Raw genomic sequence first — 7009 nt, forward strand, 5'->3', positions numbered from 1 at the left:
CCAAGGCTAGGGTTTGAAAAATCCGAAAATCCATAATCCTTTTTTTTGGTAAGTTCTTCACTCTAGCTTTATTTATTTAAGGTGTAATTGTCTTTTTAAGCCTTTTTGGTGGAAAAATTGGAGTTTTTGATTTGGGTTAGTAAGGCTAGTTGGTTTTTGGGGATTAATAATGGCACCAAACAAGAGAGCTAGGACGGATGCTAGCACTAGTGGAGCGGAGATAGCTCGCGACCCGACCTTCCCGGAGGTTCAATTCATTTCCGAGACACAAAAGGTAAGATTTTCCCACCTCAAGTCTAGTGAAATCATTCCCACTAGATTTATTTACCGAAATACTTTGAGACAACTAGGATGGGATACCAATTGTGAAAATTTGTTTAATGGGGTCGGGATGGGAGCCATGTATAAGCTACATCGCCAAACCTTTGCGAGAATCACCCTTGAATTTTTGTCCTCCATTGAGGTAGAAAAAAATAAGAACACAAGCAAAATAACCGGTATCTATTTCCGGTTAATGAACAAGACTAACCATGTAACCCTTGAGCGATTTGGAAGAATCTTTGGGTTACCTAGTACGGGGAGCCACCTTCCCCCGACTAGGTTTGAGCAAAGTGAGTTATGGAAAGCTATCTCCGGTGAGAGTATTGACGATGAGCCTAAGATGAAGGAGCACCACATTCATAACCCCATTATCCGAACTTGGCATTGTTTTATGGGGTGGACAATATTTGGGAGGCATGAGCCTCACAACATACGTTCCGATGAGCTATACATCCTTGGGAGCTACCTTAGACAACAATCCAAGGCTTACCAAATCAATATTGCCCACCTCTTAGTGCTCCACTTGCAAAAACTTGGTAACAATATCCGCAACCATTCACCTAATGTGGTAGGGGGTTTGATAACCCAAATTGCTAAGGAAACCGTAGGATTTGTGGAATCACGGCACGAGCCGGTACAAGGGGTCACCTTAATTGATAGTAACCATTTAAGCTCCCTTTTCTTCACCAAGTATGATTTTGGTGGTAGGAAGACTTATCTCTGGATTAGGAAGAGCTTGACCTCCATTCCTCTTCCCAATGCCGATTTAGTTACCCTTGAACTCGACAAGGAACACTATCTCCTACCAATTGCAAACACCACCGCCCCTACCGCCCGACAAGTTTCCCGTAGCACTCTATCCTACGGAAGAAATGCACAAGGACCTACTCAATCATCCTACACTTATAATGACCCACCCGAGACCGGCACATCTTCCTCCGCCCAACCCTCCCAATACCTACCCATTGGCCCGAAAGTGTGGGAGCTAATGGGGAACATGAATCTTGGGATTGGGAAGGTGCAATCTACTCTTGATGACTTCCGCACCCACGTTGAAAAACGCTTTGAGCAAGTCGACGACTCCTTAGGCCGTGCGCACCAAAATATTGACCGAATATATGTGGATCAAGCCCTAGGGAACTACGCCATCTATGAAGATTACGCTTCCCGGCATATGGTTCCACACCACGGCCCTTTTCCCTCCTATTTCAACCTACCAAATGGAGGGTACACAAAGCCGGGGGTGCATGGAGACCTCAATTTAAACCCCGACTACTATAGTGCCCCTTCCTTCCAAACTAGTGGAGCATATGGTTTCCACCAAGGGGATGGCTACGGTGGTTTTGGGGGAGGGGGGGGGGGTGGGTTTGATAGCCTAGGAGTTTCGGGAGCGGGAGGCTACCACTCCAACGTTAGTATGGATGCTCCATACAACTCTCATGTCAACCTAGGAGGGTTTGATGGTGGTAGTGGTAGCAGAGGTGGGCTCGGGGTGGATAATAGTGGCTTTGAGGGTAGTGGTTTTGATGTGGGTATTGATGAGTATGGCGGGAGCGGATTTGATGCTCCTAGAAGTGATTATGATGCTAGTGGAAGTGGTTTTGGCAACTATGGTGATCAAGACCGCGGTAAAGGAAAATGTGTGGTTAACGTTGATGATGATGAAGATGATAATGACAATGAGGACCCGGATGATGAACTAGTGGACTATGCCTCGGATTTTGATTGAGCCGTTATCTTTGCTCCCACCTTGAAAAATCCAAAGCCAAGTATGATTTCTCCCTAAATCCAAACTTCTCATTCATATTTCAATTTTGTATGCATTTAGTTAGTAGGCATATAGTTGCATTAATCTATATTGCATTAGATTTCAATTTTGTAAAATATTGTCACATTTAGTTATTGCATCCATATACTATAGCTTGCATCGTATTTCAATATTGCATATAGGTTAGATCATGCATTGCATGCTTATTTGAAAACCACTAAAAATTTGAAAAATCAAAAATCACCAAAAACATGTTATTTATTTTCAAATATTTAAAAATCCAAAAACAAGTTCTTTTATTTCTCCAACATGCCCTCCCATGTAAATGAATAAGTGCGGGGAGGGCCTAAAAAAAAAACACAAAAACATGCATTTCTTTTTTTTTTATTTCCTCCACACATTTATTTCCATTCGGAACTCATGTAAATAAATAAGTGTGGGGAGGAAATTCATATGTTAAAAAAAACAAAAAAAAAACATGTCATTTTAATTTTCAAAAACAAAAATATCAAAAATATGTTATTTTTATTTTCAAAAATTGAAAAAAAATGCAAAAATATGTTCCTTTGTTTTCCCTCTTCTCTCCCTAAACTTGTTCCATTGGAGACTTACTCGGGGACGAGTAATGTTCAAGTGTGGGGAGGGAAATATCCACTTTGTGAATATTTGTTTATATTTGTATATATACCTTTAAATTTGATAACAATTCAAAAAATGCCTAAAAATTGAAAAATTTCAAAAAAATTTACAAAAACATTGCATTGTATATATATGTTGTTTGTTGGCTAACCTTTGGCATAGACATCAACTATTTGAGGCAAAAAGAAGACTAGAAGACCGCTTGGTATACACGTTCCCATCTCTTTCTCCTTTTCCATTCTCTCTCTTTTTATATTGTTGTATAATATGGAGGAGGACGGGTTTTTGTGCCTTGGATGTTCCTTTGGGGAACTGTTGGATAATTGGTGATTGATGTGCTGTTAGGTTTAGTTGACTTGTTGCACGTTTCTATCCTTGTTATTTTCAATTCTCGCATGCATATGTTCTTGTATATACATGTTTTTCAATTTGAAGTCTCACATCCGTTTGTATATAAATGTTTTGCATGAATATGGTCTAGGAAGGGAACCAAGTACCCCCATGTTGAGTTATGCGTCCAATTGTGCCTTTCCCCTCCCCGTGACTCGCACCCCTGACCTCTTAGTTAGCCGAGGGAGGCGGGCTTGACCAATGAGTTTGGTCCGACCTTGTGAGACCTAGGGCCGTAGACTAGACCTAAGGCTCGACTTAGCCACTCAAAGGTAAGGGTAGAGCCTCCTAGGGTGGGTACATTCATACCCCGCCCTCATCTAGGTTTGAGAGTAGACCTCCTCGCGAGGCGTGTCACATCAAGACGCATAAGTGTGTCATTTTGTCCTTAGACCGTGAAATTGCATTACATTTTTGTGCACATGATATGAAGGAAAAACAGTTTGTATGAACCTCACATAGCCAAATAGCCTTGTTTTGTCCCTTCCATTATCTCCCTTTTTGTTTCACCCCGTTTGAGCTTTAGCCTTTCCATTTGGCAAACCCACCAAAATAGCTACATTCCATAACCACCCTTCCTTGAGCAAGAATTGGCCGGATTTGTAGTGGTGTCATAGGAGGTGATTTGGGTCGTAGTAGTGGATAGTGTACATATCCACTTGGGTCGGAATTCGGTATATATTTGGCATTGTATATAAATGAGAGGTTTTGAAAAAGAAATGAAAAAAAAAAATAGAAAAGTGAAAAAGTCATGAAAAAAAAAATGAGTTACTTGTGTTGTATATATTTGTTGTCAAGAAAAGAAAAAGGCAAGCAACACCCCTCCTCATCATTAAACGGGGTAGAAAAAGCCGTTGCTAAATAAAAGGGCAAATTGATGTTTTTCCAAAATGAGTCGTGTTTACACATTTTTTGCATGGCTTGGGAAACCGAGCCTTTGTTACGGTGTAGACGTTACCATTTGTTGAAATAAGAGGAGTACTTTGAGTTTTTCCAATTTGAGTTGGGTTTATGCAATTTTTGCATAGTTTTGGGGATCCATGCTATGTTAGGGCATAGACGTGTCTCATGTGTTGCAATAAGAAATGGGTTACGATGTGTCGGCAATTCTTGACTTGAACTCCACATATCCAAACGGTGCTTGCGCCAAACTCGTTTTGACCTACTCCCTAGCCCCGTTACAACCCTTGCTTCATTTCGTGTGCACTTTACTTTTTGTTTGCATTTCATTGGACATAGGACGATCTTACACATTAGATTGCGGGCACGTTTTCGCCAGTCGAGTTAGGAGAGTGATTTTGGTTACTACGTGTCACAAAAATCACCTTGTTCTTTCATTGAGTGACGAGTGAAAACCGCGAGGATGTCGTTGCCTAGGTCCCCTTAGTCATGGGCCCTTTGGTTGAATCTCGTGTTGGTTCGGTAATTCTCGGCGGACTTGCCTACTTCCCCTTTCCCCGCTCTTGAATGTGTTTCTCGAGCATTGGTCACACGAGGGTTGCTTGAGTCATGCTTAGGGGGTTGGCACCTCCGTTGGAACTTCTGAGACGGTGCTCCCGATCTAGACCGTGTTTTGTTGTTTAAAATTCCGGCCACTTAGATGAGGAAGGTGGACCATTTTCTTAGATGCATTCTATTGCTTGGTTACGTGCTTTCATGATGGATGCATCGCAATTTTGTAGCAAGACCCAACTTGCCTTGGAATAGGGCACTTTTCACTCATGGGTGTCAAATTGTGAGTTAAAGGGACGTTGAGTGCGCTAATACTCAATCGGATATTATTAGTAGATTGGTTGAGTGATGCTTATATTGTGCATACACTCTTGATGACCACCATAGGTTTCTCTTTTGCATTGATTTAGGACTTACTCGAGGAAGAGTAAGAGTTAAGTGTGGGGAGGTTGATGAGTTCCCATTTTGTGTCAATTTCACCTTTCTTCTCTATGCATATTTTCCGATCATATGCGGTTTTTGACCCTTTTTAGCCCCATTTTGTAGCTTTAGTCCCGTACTATGAGCTTTGTGTTCCTCACTGCAGGTTTTGCATAAGGAAGAGGGCTAAGGAGCTAGCTAAGCAGTTTACAAGGCGTGCATGGAAAAGAAGAGTGAAGAGAAGAGAAGCAGGACACCCGGCCGGTCGGCCGGCAGGCAGCCGGTCCACCGGCTGAGAGTCCCTATACACGAGTGTTGAAGCTGATGAAGTAAAGAAGGACTCCAAGCCGGCCCGCCGGCAGCCGGTCCACCGGCTGGAAGTCCCCCTCTGGAGCCGGTCCAGAGCCGGCAGCCGGTCCACCGGCTCACCATACCTGACGATTTAATTTGCACCAAAAGTTTCAGCGGGTTTTGCGCCGGTGGTCAGCCGGCGGCCGGTTGACCGGCTCGGACTCCTTTTCCCCGCATTTTGAATTTCCTTGTAATTTTTGACCTAAATAATTGTAAACTATAAATACCCCTCTTAATTCATTGTCGACACACAACCGTAGATCTAAAAACCTTCCTTAATTTATGCAATCTTTCCCTAATTAAAGCATTAATCTTTCCTTAATCAACATCTATTATTATTAATCATTTAGTGAAATTAGTTTAGTAGTAGTATTTGTCAATTGTTTACCTTTGGTTTCTTGGATTGTATTGGGAGATATTGAAGGATTCTCTTCATTAATTCAATCAAAGCAATCATCTTTACTCTTTGTTGGTATATCTCTTCTCTTATTTACTTAGTTAATCAATTGTTTACATTTTAACTTGTCTTTATAATTGTTGGAATCATTACTATGTCATCTCTTTTTGTTGCTTATTCTTCTCCATTTATTTGCTTGAACAATTTAAACATGAGTGAGTAGTTACCCTTCTAGGGTTTAGGGGGAGTCTAAATAGAATTATTGGGCATGATAGGTTGATAGTTTTGAGTCTTTGGTGTAGAATTTGTCTTTCTTAGTATTGCATACAAGGTGTTTGATGAATTGTGTAAGTGAAAACTTGTGCCTTTTGTCTTAGTTGCTTAATTCCTCCATTAAATGAGAGTTTGTGGTGGTCTTGTTGCATGCTTTAGAATGGGTTGTTGCTCTATGAGAGTTGGTAATCACCTTTAGGATAATCAAGAGATTGATTCCCATCCTAGGACAAACCTTCACCATAGACTATTTAAATCGACTTGTTTGCCCATAGTTCATTTAGATAACCCCGAAAACCCTAGCCTTTAATCAATTGAACACATATTTCTTCAATAGTTTATTTAGTTGCATCAAGTAGTTTAAATCAAACCCTTTTTCTTCGTTTTTGACTAGACTAGACTCTTACCTAGACTAAGTAGAAACCCCCTCCATCCTTGTGGTTCGACCCCGATTTACGCTTAAATTGGGTTAATTTTGTTGGTGGTAAGCGACTTGACCCTATCGTTAAACCTTACACATATGCATAATTTGACCCTAGACTCTAGGGTAAATCTGAATCAAATTTGTTGGTGGTAAGCGAGTTCATTTTATTTGTTCGATGGTTTTTGCCAAGAAAATTGCCAAGAAACCTGAATCAAAGGTAAAAAATCTCGTCTTTTTTGTATAACTCTTATAGAATGATGTATAACTTCAACTAAATATATGCATTATTTGAATCCCAATTGTTTGTCATCTACAAATGGATGATGTAGAAAGTATTGACATGAGACTTGATACCAAGGTTAAAAGTTTGACTTTTTATAACTGCAGTCAGTCGTTGTATAACTCTGATTACATTTTGAATAACTTTAGTTTTCAGAATGTATAACTCTTGTTATTAGATGTATAACTCTACTTTTATTCCGTTGTATAACTCTTTTGATTCTCTGACTAACTCTACTTTCAGAATGTATAACTCTTGTTATTATATGTATAACTCTACTTCTATTAGTTTTTG

This window comes from Silene latifolia, chromosome 9 (assembly GCF_048544455.1).
Source record: "Silene latifolia isolate original U9 population chromosome 9, ASM4854445v1, whole genome shotgun sequence".
Lineage (NCBI taxonomy): Eukaryota > Viridiplantae > Streptophyta > Magnoliopsida > Caryophyllales > Caryophyllaceae > Silene > Silene latifolia.